Source organism: Varanus komodoensis, unplaced genomic scaffold (genome assembly GCF_004798865.1).
Source record: "Varanus komodoensis strain SLA01 unplaced genomic scaffold, ASM479886v1 scaffold2, whole genome shotgun sequence".
Classification (NCBI taxonomy): domain Eukaryota; kingdom Metazoa; phylum Chordata; class Lepidosauria; order Squamata; family Varanidae; genus Varanus; species Varanus komodoensis.
In genome coordinates this window covers 49735524-49750203 of record NW_025335568.1, presented here as the reverse complement: position 1 = coordinate 49750203, position 14680 = coordinate 49735524, and positions in this window count along the sequence as shown.

Genomic DNA, 14680 nt, shown 5'->3' with positions numbered 1-14680 from the left:
TACAGCTCTCACCATCCTTCACCATTGGCTAGTCTGGCTGGGGCTGAAGGGAATTGTGGCCCTCCAATTATTTTGATCTACAAGTTGCTCACCTTTACTTTAGGTACTAAAAAGTCATAGAACATCCAATGTGTTTTTATTTTAGTTAGGTAATGAATTACCTAGAATGCCCTAGCCTAGCTAGCCTTTTTCTCTCTCTTGGCATGCTTAGGTGATACCTTCCTTTCTACCTTTCTTTCTGTGACCAGTTTTTCTATCCAAAAATGGCACTAAGGATGGAATGCCTGTCGTCCACCATGGCGCTCCCATTCCCATTCCTCTGCCTTTTCCCCCATGGGCACAATCATTGTTTTTGCTTCCCAAGGAAGCTGCTTCTCCACCAGTTACAAACCTGTGCAGTTCAACTGAATCTCACGTTTAAGCTGGTGTTCTGATGTTGCTGGTTTATTTGGTCTTAATTCACAGATTTCAAATGTGGTATATCTGCTAGTATGACCAAAAGAGATAATGTTCAGTTAATGCAAAATATAGGATTGACTTAAATGTTTGCAAAAGACTGTCAAAAAGATTTAAAGGATGGTTGTCTGCTATTTCATTAAGTGGACTGGGCAACCAAATTGCCTAATGCCATTTGCAATGATTTAACGATGCCATGTAAAGCCTTCTTTGAGATTACAATTGTCAATTACTCTATTTTCAACCCAGCAGTATTCATAACTGTAATATTATGTCTATATCCTATTTAGTTTTACCAATTGCTATGAATCAAGTGCAATTGAGTGACGGATTTATCTTAGAGGGAAATAACCATTAAATACTCATGAATACCAGTTGACAGATTCAAGCTTAAATTGAGATTCATTTCCTATTGTGATCTTATGTCTGAAAATACAAGAAACACAAATAAGCATGGTTTTTAAGTCTTATTGTTATTTCAGAATTGCTGTAATGGATAGAATTATTTCTAGCTACTTGCCTAAAGTGATCATGAACAATAGATACATAGCACCACACTCAAGCTGAAATATCCCAGCCTGAAATGTTAAGTTCTCGTTTCAGTCTTTTCAGTATTCATTGCCGCCACATTCATTGCTGGCTTCTATCTGACACGGATGAAATTTGCAGAGCCTAGTGGACTGAAAAAACAACAGTAAAAGAGATATGGATCTGACTGTAGAAATGAAAGTAGAATGCTGTCTTTTGTGGTTGGAAATGCATTCTACAAAGTTTAAAGTGCAGAAAAATCAGGACTGCATCTTTTGTGTGATGCAATCAATGTGGATTGCAAAGAGGTTTTTTTACTCTTTTCCACATTTTCATTCAATCAAACATTGAAGCTGAAGTGGTGTTGACACAGCTTGAAATTTGCAATTGATTCAGAGTAGTTCTTTTAAACTCAATGAGATTGTTTCAGGAACTGTAAACTGGACTGTAACCTAGCTCCAATTTCCCTGTGCAAAGTGATGCTTTCAGTAGGGAGTGGGGAACAATTCACTGGGTTCCTCAATGTGTATAAACACAAAAAAATTGTAATCAGAAATCCATATATTTTTGAAAATTCAATCTGAGCTGCACACTGAAAGATACATTTAAACCTGCATATGCTCAAGCATGTGCATCAAAAATTTGTACATTTGAACAATAGAAACAGCTAAACTTTGTCTGTGTTTAGAATTAATGTTCTAAACATTCATTATTTCATCGCTTCTAGAAGTGACTGAATATACTGGGTCCTCACTGGACTGCATTGTTTTTTGCAGGGCAACTGTCCCTTGAGACCTCTCCTCTCCTCTCCTCTCCTCTCCTCTCCTCTCTTTTTTCTTTCTTCTTTTGGTACATTTGAACACCCTGTTTCTCTTTTGAACTCTAGTCCTCTCATTTCTCAACTCACTACATTTGCTATTACAGGAGATATTTTATTATTAGAGATATTTCAATATCATTTTGTCCTGGTGTGCAGAAAAGCATTGTCAGTAAAATAAGCTTGAATCCAAAGCTCTGGCCCAATGAGAATTAAGTCAGCTCCATCTAAGGGGGATGGCAGAATATCCACTCACTCCTGTGAAGCAAAGAAAAACTCACAGCATTCCTAGAGAACTAATTTATTCCAAGTGGCTAAAATAACCCACTATTGACTGGTTTACTCAAGAGTTAAGTGTGAGCTGCCATTAACTTATAGGTTGTTATTGAAACATGGGTTTTTATGTTGTCTGAAACCAGCCAAGGTAATACACCATGGTGAAAAACCCACAGTTCACAGTCCAAAAGCAAACCATGGGTTCTTTTCATTGGTTGTTCACTGTTAATAAACCTTGAGTTCTTACAGATTCGGAAAACATGATAACCCACTTTTTAACAACAATCCACACTCAGCATCTGAGGGTTGTCTAAGTAGCTTGTCTGCTCTGACAACAGTAACTAATGCTAATATTCAGGCCAGGTTATCAGGCAGAGGTCTTTACAATCACCTACTGAACAACCCTTTTTAACTGGAGATGTCAGGAATTTAATGTGAGGCCTTTTGTCCTGTATACACTAGAACTTACTCTTTACCAGCGAAATATGGCACTACTGTAGTCTATACTGACAAAAATCTCAGCCAACATTCAGAACCTGAAGGTATTTTATCGTGTTGTAAGCTGCCCCGAGGTTTCGGCAAGGGGCGGCATAGAAATGTTATAATAATAATAATAATAATAATAATAATAATAATAATAATAATATTTTATATGGTTTAATGCATTTGATGCATAGTTAGTAAAATATTGCAGTATCATGACACTTACATAAATTACTGGTTGAATTTGCTTAGCATTCCAAAATATACAATCCTTTATTAAGATATGGCTCCTAAGTCACAGTGAAATTGTAAGTAGGGCAATTCACATTTAAGTAAAAGTGTGACAACCTTCTGGAATGGACAATTAACTGCAATGGCTTCTGCCTTTAGACACGTCATTCTTAAAATTGACATCATAATGTTGAAAGGCAATGGGAAAGGTTCAGGTGCAGGATTACTAGATTTCTGCCTTTAACAGCATCTGTTCCTATTCTCTCTCTTAGAATTCTGGCCGACTAAATTCTTAAAGGAGATAATCATCAGAAAAGCAGACCTGAAGGAAACTGAGCTGTTCTTACAACATCACCCTGGGACTGGGAAATGAATACAGTGGGAATAAATACACTGGAAAGACACAGTTTGAGACTACAGGGAGATACCAGAGACAGACGCAGCAAAGCCCCAAGCCACAGCATGTTTCACACTGAAACCTCAATTAGACTAAGGTGGACAGGCAATCTTAGCTGGATGAGAGCAAGAGCGTGTGCGGCTTTTCACAGGCCACATCAATTCAGATTGTGACAGGGGGTCATATATTTGAAAGGACCATCTTGTTTAAAACAGACAAAATCCATTTGCAAAACAAGCCAGCATGCCAGCCTGAAATCCTGTATGTATACATGAGGAGGAGGCCCCATCAAAGTCAGTGAGGCTTACCTCTGAGTAGAAATGCATAGGGTTGCACTATGCAGAAATATGTATAGGATTACACCGGGAAACTTGCATAGAGTTGCACAGTAACTTTTCCTGGCCATATTGGCTAAGGATTATGGGAACTGGATTCCAACTCCTCTGGGGGGAAGCAGGTTGGGGAAGGGTGAGCCAGGGCGTGTGCAGGAAGTTTTATTTCACATGTGGAAGCACTCAAACATGCAGTCTTTATCCATCTCTTTCATTCTGAAATGGTACAGTTTAGGGACTAATCTGTCAGTTGAGGATCTCCAACATAGGGTACAATTTCAGCTTCCTTGACCAGATGACTGTCCAGCCTCTTTATAAATGCCTTCAGCAAAGGAGAGACCACCTGCTGTCAAATAGCTTTTACTGTTGACAAGTTTCCTCTAACATTTAGCTGAAATTCGCTCTCCTACAATTCCACCCATTTTTTGCCCTGCCCTCCAGTAAAAAAATCTATTGCATCTTCTGCATGTGCGCCCTCCAGATACTTGAGCAGCACCATCTTGTCACTCTGTGACCTTTCCCAAGCTAAACATATGCAGTTTTTCCAAACATTTCACATAGGGCTTTGTTTCCTAGCTCCTCACTATCCTGGCCACCTGCTTCTAAATACTCTGCAATTTGGCAATATCCTTCTTAATTTCTGGTGTATGCCCCAATGCAGCCTGTACAGAATATAGCAAAATATTCACAGCGTTGCACTGTCTATCTCTGAACTAATTATCTATTAATGATGTTCAATTAACGTGTTCTGCTTTGTTGTTGTTTCGTTTCCTTCCTAGGATCTTCTGAATGGAACACAGCGCAAATGTATGAGAGGAGACGTAAATGAAACACTCCTGCCATTCTTTGTCAGAATTTGTTTATGTGGCCAAGTTAGTTAGTGTAATATAAAATAGCCATTGTATGGAATAATACTTTATTTTATGACCAGTCAGTTTTTGAGTTGTAAATCCAATTAGAACAATGGTTCTTGTTTGCTATTATGGCAGCGGTACCTACAGTACACAGGTATGTGATGGGTTCTACTCTGACAACGCCATACAGAATAGAAATAGGTGGTGTTTTACACCAAAGCACATTATTTGATATGTTCTGTGAAAGAGATGTTCACCAAATGTAAAAACAAAAGTAGAAAAGAGATTCTCCAAATCTTTTGTTAACTATCAGCAGTTGTATCAGCTTCACTACAAACGCCAAGTTGATCTGGTGCCTAGTGCCTCAATTAGTGTTCATAGTAAAATGAAAAAGAAACTAAAAGAAAACTCCAAAAAAACACATGTACTGTAATTTCTGTACCCAAAATATATTTGTATCATTACAGCATGTTGGGTTTATTTTTGTTTGTGGTGGGGTTTTTTTGGGTTTGTTTGTTTCGTGCTTACATATGTATATATATATTTTTAAAGAGATTTAAATGTGAACCTGGAAGACTTCATGTCATTGTCTGTCATTTTACAATAGTTAGCACTTGAAATAAAAGCAAAAAACCTGCTCTGAGAATTTTGCAAAACACATTCCAAGAATAGGTGTAATTATTTAAAATAAAAAGCACATACCCTTAAAGCAGTGTCATGAGGTGGAGTAAAGAATGGCAAATCAGGCATTACAGAGTAGTCCTATATATTTCTACTTGAAATTAAGTTCAGTGGCACTTGCTCCCGGACAAGTTAGAATTACAGTCATAGTCATTAAATGTGTGCTGTTGTTTACATCTCCTGATGCTGCTGTATCTTGACTCAGACCCTCAATATAAATGGCTATAGCTGCACTCTAATGATTGTTTACCTGAGAGTAAGTCCCACTCAACCTAATGAGTAGACATACCTAGCAAGTAGCTACAATCTTATCCATATTTACCTGGAAGGACATCTATTTGAATTCAGTGAGACCCACTTCTCAACATAAGATGCAACTGTATTCCTGCACACATTTACCTGGGAATAAGTTCCTTTGGACACAATGGGAGTAGTATCTGAGTCGACATGAATAGGATTGAATCATAGTTTGATTTGTAAGGCCCCCATGGTTCAAACTTGCCAGAAAGTTTTATGCTAACTTTCAACCCATTTTGCATTGGTGGGGTTTCTCCATCAGAAACATTCCAACATGTGCAACATGTAGTTCAGCCTTCAGATGAATGAAACAATCTCAGGTAATCAACAAGTTATAGGAACATTATCCCCAGAACAGAAGCAGGTCCCAGAAAGTCTGCCTCAAAATTCAGGACTTTACTCATTGATTTTAAAGTTGTTTAAACAACTGATTTTAAAGTTGTTGTTGCTGTTTAGTCCATGGTCAAGGCAGCTTATATAACAATGGAGTCCCAAGAAATAATGAACTTAAATCTGTTGAGTACAGACCAGCATAGTAAAAAGCTGCTTCTCTGCTAGAGTGATGCCTAGTAGATTAGGGGTTTGGTGCAGGCATGTTAGTGCGTGGTTGCTGGTGCAGTTAGGGCTGAACCCTGGGGCAGAAGCCCGAGACCCCAGAGCCTGGGAGGGCAGAGCAAATAACTATGCAACTAAGTTGTCGTTCTGTTAAGAATGTAGAGAGATGAAGAGGCAATGAACAATATTATTTTTATAGTTCCAATAATATTTGGTCACTCTTAGAAAGGGGAGTTCTGCTGGATCAAACTAAAGACAAGGGAACCGGGGCTGGGGGGAGTGGGGGGAAGGTCCATCGCAGTTTTTTCCTGAACTTTACAGGAACCATCCATAGTAGTCGATAGTGGGGAACCTATTTGCGGGGAAAGATTTCAGCACCATGGGCAGCTCCTCGAAAGCCCATAATAAAAAGTGCAATGGACATAGGAATCATCAGCCTCTCCTGACCGAAGTAGCACCTCACTCAGCATTCTGGCTTCCAACAGTGGGCCCCTATTAAAATGGGGGGGGGGGGAGTGACAGGCCTGTGGATTTAGCCCTTAAAGATCATATGACAGGATACTGAAACCCTCACATTCTTGCTGCCATATTCAGGCTTCTTGATTAACAAGCTGTAGAGCTAAGGAGTTGGGAGATGGGGACAGGGAGAGGCTTGGAGTAAATGTTTTTGATTCAAGCGATTGCTTGTAAGAACACTCCTGCTACTCTCAGGCTCCAGTGTATTCAGGGGAAGAAGCATTGCCTTGCACTCTCTGAAAAAGTTGCTAGTCCCACTTAGACCATGGAGCTATATAGGTGTGCCTTTACCTGCCCACCAGTTAAATTGCAATGATTCCAAGTATACACAGACTGATCAAGTCCCTCTCTTCTGACCTTCCCTACCAATCCATATACAGTAGCAGGGAGAGAGGAGCCCAACTGGCACAGCCCCCCTTTCTCTCTCACATGATATCACTTGCATGCTGGGAAGGTTCCCCAACAGGACTTAGGGTTCTAGTACATGTGGACAATAATCAGGTCTGAAAACACACAGAGCAGTACAATACTCTGAACACATCCATGTATGTGATGCATATCCAAAGTAATATGTGACCTCTCCTTTTGACTCCACAGCCAGTCTTTGCAAACCACCCACACTTTATCTTCCTTGCAAATTAAAGTTTGTTTTCAAAATGTTCTTGATCTGATTGGTGAAGCATCAGACACCAGTATCCATCCTTTCCAAATGTTTCTCCTAGAAACTGAGTGCTTATCAAGCTGACATGTAAAAATACCCCTAATGTCACCTACAGGTCATTTTCTCTAATGAGAATGGAGAAGAGGTTTTGAACCACCCACGCAGGTACATCTTCCTACCTGCAATGTTCAAATTTTACCATCTTCTATCAACCACGCTTAGTGTCAGGACTATCTGAAAAAAGCAAGTTCTATTTGAAAATGTAAAGAAAAAAAGAACCTTCTAGAAACACTAAATTCGGCTGTTCTTTGGCTAATTTTAACTAACAACAGTTTTAACTATAAAATCAGAAAACATATTTGACAGTTTATGTTACAGAATGAGGAAACTGATAATTGAGGCATCCATAATTTGAGAAGAGAAAGGCTATAATTGTGTGGGTTTGTTAAATTTTTAATCCCACTCTTCCTCCAATGAGGCAGGTGCAGAACCTCCCCAAGTTTTCGTCCTCTCAGCAGCTCTGTGAGGTAGAGACTATCCAGGAGCTGCAGGCACTTGGACTCCGGAGCAGTCAAGACTTCTTCCAAAGAGAAGTGGGAGCTTGCAAGGGAACCCAGCTCAAAAGGGGACCACAATGGGATCACGAAACCCTGACTGAGGGTCAGCCAGTGGATCTCCTGATACCTTGCCTGAGGGACCTGCCATCATAAGGGTTCTTCGATGATAGAGCTGTGTGGACCATGGGGCCAGTCCCACATCCTCCATGCAGCAAAATCCAATTGCCAGGCTGGTGGGCTTCTGTCCATGGCATGGGGCAGTGCTGCATCTTGCCATCTGCAGCAAAGGGTCTTGGACTGGCCCTGTCACGTCTGTGGTGTTGCAGTCTTGACCAGACATTTCTTCTGCTATGCATTTTCAGTTTAGATCATTTTATGTCCCTTTATTCTAAGGGATAAAGCATTTCTGAGCATCCTGCTTTAAAGTACAATTTTAATTAAAGGTCATTTCTCAGCAGGTCTCGCCACATTCCTCCAGTAACTCTATTACACCAGACAGCATTCAATTTGAATGGTTAGCCACCTTCTTTCCCCCCGCCCCCCACCCTCCATGCCTCCCTCTCACACCCATGAGAAACTCAAATATTGACACCTTGCTGCTTTTCCTATGCACTGCAAACAAACCCACATGTTTTGCTGAAAACATTGCTCCCTGGTACAGTTTGATCTTGTTGATTTGCAGCTTGGTTTCCAAAGTGCCTGTTACCACTCTAGACTACTTTTTCACTTTCCCAGATCATAGCTAAAGACTATTTTCTCTTGAAAAAAAAGTTCTCTTGATACTTAGAAGAAATCTGATACTGAAACAATTCCCCTTCTAAGACACCTTGCTCTAATATCCTTTGAAGAGGTTTTCATTTTATACTGACTTTTAGATTACAAGCAATGAATCTATGAGCTTGCTGTTGGTGTTGTTAACGTGTGTGAATGGTCATGAAAACAGTCTTCCTTTTCTGAGATCACCCCTCAGTATGTCATATAGAGGATTTCATTTTTGCGATGCTTTGCAAAATGGGTGAATTGCAAAACGGGCAAATTGAAAAGCTTCATGCCCTGCTGACATGCTGTCTTCCACTATCATCTACAAAGGCAGCACCGTCTGTTAACTACTGACAGGTAACATCACCTCCAGCTGTGTCAATTCACATCTCTGGGCACCTGTAAAATGAGAAAGGCAGCAGGGAGCTAAATGACAAGGCATTTGAGGGGCTGAACACAATTACTGTGTCCAGAATAGGAAAGGGCTGATGAATGCAGAATCTGAAGCATAAGGGATTAAATAAACTGAGCTCCAACAGGCACATGGGAGGGGTATCTCTCATTGCCTCCCTCTGCTCACCTATACCATCCAAGCAACATTAAAATTGCTCCCATTTTAAGCCATCTTTTCATAGCCAAAAATTTGAAAACAGAGACTGATTCTGGAAAGGATATGCAAAAGTAGAGATACAAAAGGTGCAAAAAGCACCCTAGGGCTGAAGCACTTCTTTATGAGGAAAGGTTAAAGTGTTTTGAGCTGTTCCACACAGAAAAAAATGAGTAGGAAGAAGGACATCACAGAGGTTTGTAAAGCTAAAACTAGGTAAGAACTTCTCTTGCAACTTGTAATCAACCAATGAAGTTGGAAGGCCAAGGATTCAGGAATGATACAATCACACAGCACATAGTTTAACCTTGGAATTTGCTGCCACAAGATGGCTGCCAACTTGGGCATTTCTCAGAGAGTTTTAAACACATTCATGAAGGAAAAATGTTATTGATAGTTACTAATTATGAGAATTTTGTTTCAGTTCACAACATATTTGAACTTTTCTAATTTGTAACTCTGAATACAAATGGCAGTGTGTGTTTCCATATTCCCTCACTTGAAATCATGTTTGAAAGATGCAGTTATTTTAAAATTTACTTATTTATTCTATTTATACCCTGATTTTTTTCCCTTTTTTTTCTTTCAAGGAACTCAAGGTGGCTTATATAATTCTCCTCTTCACAATCTTATCCTTACAACAATGACCCTGTGAGGTAGGCTGGGCTGAGAGTCTATGACTGGCCCAAGGTCACCCAGTTAGCTCAAATCCTGAGTCTCAGTCCTGCACTCTTAACCACTACACAGTTTTCCTGTTCAAAATGTGCATGTTTCCTGTTTGAACTGAAAAACATGTCCCTCAGTAAAACAAGAGTGAGCAGAACTGAGTGTTGAAGTGATGTTCAAAGAGCTTTGGCGAGCTAGTCATGCAGGGAAATGCAGATGAGAAGGTGCTATTGTGCTGTTATCCTACTTGGGGTCTTCCCACTGGCATCTGTTAGGCCAGTGTTCGAACAGAATCCTGGGGCAGATCAGTGTTGGGGATGAAAGAGGCCATTGTTCTTGGCACAAGCTACATGGCCAGGGCAGCACCAACTCTCCAGATGAGGGTGGTGAGGCCTGCAAAAGGAGGCTGCAGGCATAGAGATGGTGGTGGAGAAAGAGCTTATCTAAAGGCCTCCATCTCCAGGTGTTCAGGCAGATCCTGGGAACTGACAGGGTCTGGAAGTGCCAGGAGGGGACCTGGGAGAGAAGCCAGGAGAGCCTGGTCCAATCCTTGACCTCCATGATGTGGCATCAGGAGAAAACGGCTAGCCAACTAGAAACCCTGCATACAGCTAGATTTCCAAAACTAGACTCTTCTTTAAAAGAGGCAGGAAGGTTTTTTTATGTTAGTCTCTTGTATCTGTCTTTCCCCATCTGTCATTATATGCATAAAGCTCCTTGCTTCCTTTGAACTGCCATTTCAGTTTTACTAGATAATGGTATTAAAAGGCATTTCAGTTTTCCTTACTATAAGTTCCTGTGCTTGTATGGAAGCAACCATGTCCTGTGACTCCTGAGCTCCATGCTTGATTTGTCACATGAACCAAAAACTTATATATTAAAATTAATATGAGCTGATCTCATTATCCCTGATTGTATCTATTTTTCCCTTCCTTGTATCTATTGTACCTATTTCTATTCCTTCCCTGATTGTATCTATTTTCCCTTCCCTTTCTTTTCCCATTCTTCCTTTCTCGCTGAACACCCTCCTTCACCCACCTTTCTGTATTTACTTTTTCAAGAATTCAAGGTGATACAAGTCAAAACAAAACAAAACAAAACACAACCAGTAATGTAATATTCTTTAAGCTCTCTCTAGTTTTCATGATCAGGCATTCATTATTTAAATTATCTTCCACATGGAATAATAATGTAGAATAATAAGAAAGACTCATCGCCCCTTTGCAAAGTATCTCCAGCAGCAGGCACATTTTGCATAATAATTTGACTTACAGAGTTAATTGAATATGCCTTTTTCCCTTGATTTTTTAAAAATCAACATTATACTTAGCATTTGTATAATATCCATTATAATTTCTCTTCATCAAAGCTAGGGCTTTCATACAAATAATAAGATGGTGATGAAGATGATGATGATTGAACAAAATGTTACTTATACCTTACAGAGTCTAATTTTAAATGGAGGGAAGCAAGATAATCTATGGAACAGTCACTGCCATCTGCAGGTGAAGAATAAGATACCTGGAGAGAATAAGAAATGAAATATTCCTAGTGACTCCAATTTGGAGGGTTTTCTGAAGCTGAATAGAACATCAGCTACTTGAATAACACCAGGGACTGGGCCTACAAACTAACCCCAGTATGGTCTCCACTGGTCCAAGCAGCTGACTGGGCCGGTGACTAAAATATTCAGGAAGAATTATTCTTTCTGTACTTCTTGTTAAATATCAAAACACAGACTAAGAAGGGAAAAAGATACAAGTTTTATTGAACGTGTGTGTGTGTGTGTGTGTGTGCGTGTGCGTGTGTGTGTCTGTCTGTCTGTCTGTCTAAAAATAAATGTATGCAGCACATGCTGTTTTACACCTATTCCTATGGATAGCACTGGCTGTTGATTAAGGATCACTATCACACGATCCCATTACTTACCCCAAAGGCACCTCCACTGCAGCACTGAACATCCTTGTTTGACTGGGCTTTTAGCCAGTGTGTGGAGAACCATTCATCACAAGCATGGAGCATAGCTGGAAGGTGAGGGCAACTAAAGTAATGAAAACACCAAAACAATTCCCCTATGGGGAAAGGTTTCAGAAGACAGGGCTCTTTAGCTTGGAAAACAGGTGAGAAAAAGCAGCATGACAGAAATATACAAAAGGATGCATGGTGTGGAGACAGTGGATAGTGAGGCTTTTCCCTCTCTAACACTAGATTCTTGGATCATCTCAAACAAGCTGATGGGTAGAAAATTCAGGACAAAAAAGCAGCATTTATTCACACAAGTACATAGTATTGCTTTCATTATCCACTGTTAATGAATATGAGTGGGAGGGTACTATTTTGCCCATGTTCTGCTCGCAGATCTCCCACTAGCATTTGGTTGCCTACTGCGAGAAAAGAATTCTTAGCTATATACCTTTGTCCGGGCCAGCATGGCAATTCTTATTTTGGCAGTGAAGAATGAACTCGACCATAATAAATGTATGGTGATGAGCACACAATACGAATGCCTTTAGGATGCCTTTCAAAGGTGATCCCCATAGCTCCAAGGACTGTAGATTTTGAGGGCATAGCCTCCCATTACTCCTTCTGGACTGCCAAAAGGAGAAGTTGCACAAGAAGCTGCAATCTGCTAAATCAGGACCCCAAAACGGAGAGAACACCCTATCTGGCTAAAGATGCAGTTCAGGCAATAACATTACAGTAAGCAGTATAAAAAGAAATATAGACATACTAGTAACAAACTCATTCTCCAAATGTCTTGCTGCGGCCAAAAACAGCAGCATACATGTACAAGGAGGTAACATCAGTAGGTCTGGGAGAATCCAAAGTCTGCAGGAGTATTAAATCCCTTGTCCCCCTAAAAATAGAAACAATAAGCACACAAAGAAGCTAGGAAGCCAAAACATGTTCGGTGGCATTGAATGCTGACCAACTCTGGAGAAAGGTGGAAAACCAGGGGAAAATGGAATGCTTAATTTTGAAAAGAACATGGTTGCTTCCTAAACAGGAGTGCTCAACACCACATTTTCCTGCAGGTCCTACTTGTGTGGCATATTCTTCATTTCATAATTCTAATTCAGACTTTTCACTATCATTTTACTATCATATCATCAGTTTGCATGTTTGTTCTGCCACAACAAACATAATTTCCCCAAGACGGGTGAATGACTTAAAGAAAAACAGACCCTACCCCCAAGAATGGCTCCCATTGAATAATGTTTGTTATTCTAAACTGTGTGCTATGTGAATTTTTGACAGATGAAAACCAGTCATTTCCAGAAGGAATCTCAATCTTCAATTCAGTCTAGCTTATTCCCCATATATAGTTTAGCATGTTTTCTTTGAGGGAACATTCTTCACAGAGCAGATTGGGATGTGCCTATACAGTAAACGTGCCAATGGCAACCTTTCCACAGGTCGGGAACCCATGGCCCTCCAAACTAGTTTACAGCTCTCATCGTAACTGCCCATTTGCCAGATTGGATGAGACTGAGGAAAACTGGAGTTCAACAACAATGGGAGTGCCATAGATCTCCCACACCTAGTCTTATAGTAATACATTATTTTAACAAGAAAAAAGACTTATGAAGGAGGGGAACAACCCACACAGGTATATTAATGGCACCAGGTTCAACTTTTCGACTTCAAAGACCCGAGCATTGATGACAGTGACAGGAAGCCTGTATCCCACAAGAAGTTTTGGCCTGCAACTCCCTATATGGCACAGCCAATGCAGAGAGATGATGGGATTTGTAGACCAAAACATCTGGAGGATCACAAGCTGACCTACGCAGAAGGGGGCAACAGAGCCATCAAAACCGAAAGTTTCTAGGGTGCCCATTTACACATCACAAAGAGAGGAGAAATAATTCACCAAAAACAAAACACAGGTCTACACATAATGTGCATATTGGTGTATACACATGGCCCATCTGGAATTAATTGGCATAATCTTAATTGGTATACAATAATAGTTGTACCAGCATGGGGAAGACTTCGGCCAGGTGATCGGCTGTCCAGATGATGTAGATGGGCAGCACAAGGCCTAGTTCTTCCTCTTGGGTGGGCAACTCCCAGATGTTTCATCTACTACTGGCCTTCCAGATGTTTTCATCTACTACTCCCATCTGCTCTAGCAGGCATAGCCAAAGGTGAGGGATGATGGCAATTTTAGGACAAAAACCTGGAGGGCCACAAACCACCTGTCCCTGAATTCCTTTAAACAGAGGACTGTCCTTTAAAGATGCCTTATCCCCGGTCAGACTCTCTGTCAATCTATAGTTCCATATAGTCAGCAGCTCTCCAAGTTCTCAAGCTGAGTTATTTAGGTTGGAAATAATGAAGCACATTCCTTTCACATGCTTTTTACATGTGTTATGTATTTACAGCCATTTTTACTATATTTAGCAGGTTCGCTATCATGCCATTGTTTGTTTTGTTGCAAAGTTGTGCCTGACCCATCATGACCCCATGGACAACATTCCTCCAGGCATCGTACCATTATGAAGTTACAAATATCTTAGATTAGGTTAAGAATCCATTAACAACTGGGCCATATATCGAAAGCCTGCTTAAGACTGCCGAGGCATTTTTGCTGAAAGACTTTCCTCCTTTCCCATGGACAACCAGGTCAAAAGGGAACTCCTGTCATCCTGAAGGCAGCAGTGATCTGTGCAAGCCAGAAGATGGATCATGGAAGATACTAGCTCACTCAATCATTTTCTTTTTAAGAAATTCTGAAGAAATTAAAGTACTATAGAAACAGTGAAATAATGTCAGGGTATTGCTAGATGGAGGGTTTTGTTTAAAAGGGGAAAAGATACACTCTTAGCACCTTCTAAACAGGTTTCCTTGACCTAATACCCTGCAAATGTGTTATACAAGAATTCCAAACAACCAGAGTTTTAATGGGCATATTGGCTGGGAACCCATCATTCAGAACATCTGGAGGCCACTAGGTCTAGAAAGAGTCCTATTTCTGTTGCACTGTTTTTCATGAACATTCCA